This window comes from Olea europaea, chromosome 12 (genome assembly GCF_002742605.1).
Source record: "Olea europaea var. sylvestris chromosome 12, O_europaea_v1, whole genome shotgun sequence".
NCBI lineage: Eukaryota > Viridiplantae > Streptophyta > Magnoliopsida > Lamiales > Oleaceae > Olea > Olea europaea.
This window is the reverse complement of record NC_036248.1, coordinates 25,207,122-25,210,786: the sequence shown is the minus strand read 5'-3', so window position 1 is coordinate 25,210,786 and position 3,665 is coordinate 25,207,122. Positions and strand designations below refer to the sequence as shown.

Sequence of the window (3,665 nt, the reverse complement as noted above, 5' to 3'; positions counted from 1 at the left end):
TCTGGTGGAAAATTCCTTCTGCGTGTCCTTCAATATTTTTAGCATAACTTTCTCGTCCGATGTCCAATTGAGGTGATTCAAAGCTCGTTAAAAAGCTAACTCAAAGGGATACAAATTTTCTTTAGATATTATTCTCCGCTTCGATCGTTTGCTATGTCAAAAATGGTCTCAATATGAGGCTGAAATTTCGGAGTACAACTTTTTCGTTGGAAATTGATTTGTGATCATATTTTGACTAAATTTGATCTCTTTGACATCTTTTTTTCATCCAATTGACTCCTAGCATGCTCGGATCTTCATTACGAGGTTCAACACAACTTTTCAATAATTGCGCTTTAGTCCCCGAACTTTGGATGTCTTACAATTTGGCAATTTTCTCCAATTTCGTCAACTTTTGCTTCTTTCTTTCAATTTCATCAACCTAATCACAACATTAAAACAGACAATAAAAAGCTCTAAAACACTCTCAAAAGTAACAAAATAACAAATTAGGTGGCATAAATATTATGAGTGTAGAGCACTCATCAACTACCCCCAAACTTAATATTTTGCTTGTCCTCGAGCAAACACCAAAATAAAGAAAATCATTAACAAGTACACAAGCACAAATAAAACAAACAAAATCACTTAAAAGACATGTTATGTTAGACACCTTGCCTTTATAGCTCAAGATTAAAAACATAGCGTCAAATTCATGAATTACTTCAAAGCTATAAGGCACAAGTCAAATTCTCGCCTATTCAATGCAACCGGGTGTGTGTGTGTGGAGAGTCAAGCGCAACGCTGTACAATAATAAATTGACCCAATTCCCAACCTTAAAAGTTAAATATTTCCTTCCCTTGCTCGTGGGAATCACACACCCCCAAACTGTTTCCTTTTCTCTTCTCAAGGTGTATTCTAAAGTTGATTTTTCAATATTAATTTCTTACACCGCTCAAGTTTGGTTAGATTTCACTATTGCAGTTCAACATATCAACAGATGAGGATTCTCCTTATTTTTTATTGCTTCAACCTCCCAGAATCAACCAAGTTACTAACCTCTCATCAAAGGTCTAATCCTCTAAAACGAGTGTTCAGGGCTTAATCAGGGTATGTGATATCAAATTTCTTTTCTTTATTTTTTTCCAAATATAAATTTATTCTTTAAAATCCCTTTGTGTGGACGTCACTCCTTTAAGCTTTCTAAATAACCCCTGTAGCGAGCTTTAGGCCGATGACTCCTAAATCAGACGACTTTAGGGCATCGGTTTTTAAACCCTTATAGGCTTAATCACTCGAGTCATAAAGGCTTCGAAGAGACGATTCACAATGAGGTTATTAAAGTTGTCCTCATTGGAAGTAATTCATGCTCTTATATACACCAATACAGTGGGAAGGACAAATTAAACCTACTTCCAATTATATTATATTTAGATTATCTATAGCTCTAAACAATATCAATAGTCAATTATAAAATTCATGCACAATTTCTAGAAGTTACAAACGGCAATTTCTTTAATAGCCTGAAATCTTTGCATTATTTTGGTGCTGGATAGACCTACTGTAGGCAAGTTGGGAGGATTTTATATATATATCGGGGACTAAAATTTTATTTGTATTTCAATAGAGTAAACTGTACAATATAACAATGCTGGACACTAGCGTCGTTAACATACATGCCAATCATTTAGTAATTATTATTATTATTTTAGTATTCTTGGTAATAGGAACTTTGAGTTGCAGAAAATGCTTATGGCTCATTTTCAAGTGTTACTCATTGTATTACACGTTCTTTAAAGCCATAATTATGTCTAGAGATATGCGAAACCAAATTTCTGCATGTCTTCCGATGTATAAAGGAGTGGTGGCACAACAATTTAAAGACCCAATATTTTCTTTGCCCAAAGAAAATGGATGGGTTGCCCCCTATTTCTACAAATATCAAGGCTTCTGGCGCCCAGTCTGGCATCGTCACGGATCATTGCATGTCATCGACATTTCCAGGCTCGGGATTCTGATGTTATTCTTATAACAACTCCCACATCAGGGACGACCTGGTTGAAGGCAACCGGGTTTACCTTCATAAATCAAATGCAATATCCCATTGCCCCAGATCACCCTTTACCGAGCAAAAATCCATATGATCTTGTACCATTCTTGGAACATAGACTCTATGTTGATAATTGCTAGTTTAATAAATTGAATAACGAAGAACAACAAAAGTATAAAGTTCTTCAGATTTACAACCCAGAATCAATCATTTACATCAAGGATCTGGAAATACTTAGGGCTCAGATGATTATACCCGTCTGTTCAAGTATAAGACCCAAACCCTAACTCTCAATACACGAATAGCAGCTACTTCAATAGACCAAAATGACACCACACAGACATCAACAGTTTCCTTAACTACAAGAATCACGAAAACTCAACAATTTTACACCTAAAATCTAAAACCAGAAGCTCCAGAGAAGAGAATGAAGAACACGAAGGAAAACCAAACGACACATAAAGAATTCAGAGGGTTCTACAAAACTCAAGAATGTAAGATGCATCTAGGGCACCCACCGGAGTCCCATTTATATCAAGAAGGCAGCACTATTGATTTCAAGAGTGATTAATGGTCTGGAGCAGCACAAGAGGCATGCGTTTTGGGCTCGGTTCAATGGGTCACTTGAGTTATTGGGCAATGGTTAATGGTGTAGTATCAATGGGTCGAGCCCAAAAATATTTCATCATTGCCCTCGATTATTTGGACTGGGCTTTTTGACATCATAACCCAAACAATCTCCACCTTAATGCCAATGATCAATTCTTTAAAACATGTTTAGATAATACAAATGTCCTTCCATAAGATCACTACCATCAAATAGCTTCCCAACAACATGCAATATCGCAAATGTAACCAAGTATCAGTGTTCAACATATGAAGACATGATTTAAACTTGTTCAAAGGGATTACCTTGGTCCCCTGTGGGAATCTTTTCTAATGATATAGAATCCTTTTGAATTATATCTCTAATAAAGTGCATTCGAACATCTATATGTTTTGTCCTTTCATGAAATATTGAATTTTTACATTAATTAATTGCACTTTGGATGTCATAATAAACAACTACTAGATTGGAGAGTTCATGCAATTCACACAACAAACCTTTGAGCCACAAAGACTCTTTTATGGCTTCTGTCACAACAACATATTTTGCTTCTGTGGTGGATAGGACAACAATAGGTTATAATTGGGACTTCCAACTTATACAAGTACTACAAAGAGTAAACATATAAGAAGTTGTTGAATTCCCTATTGTTCCCATCCCAAGCTCAATCAGAGTCAACAAGACCCTTTAAAACAAAACCTTCTTTGCTGAATTTAAAACATAATCCCAAATCATATGACACCTTTAAGTATCTTAATTACCACTTTAGAGAGTTAAATGTTTAGGGCAGGATTGGCCATGAATATACTTAATGTATTGATTGCATGTGCAATATCAAGCCTAGTGCATATCATTGTGTACATTACAGACCCAATTGTATTAGCATAAGGCACCTTTTCCATTTGTTTAATATAAAATTCATCAATTGGACATTGATCTTTACTAATTTTAAAGTAACTGGCAATGGGTAAAAAAAAAAAAAAAAAAAAAAATGATTTTGTTTTTTGTATAAAAAATTTAAATAATAC

The 3,665-nt window shown here is 34.9% G+C and overlaps 1 pseudogene; it reads left to right on the top strand.

Moving 5' to 3' along the window:
* The first annotated feature begins 2,600 nt into the window (after positions 1-2,600).
* The window catches only part of LOC111406825, a 4,865-nt pseudogene continuing 3,800 nt past the window's right edge, over positions 2,601-3,665 (top strand).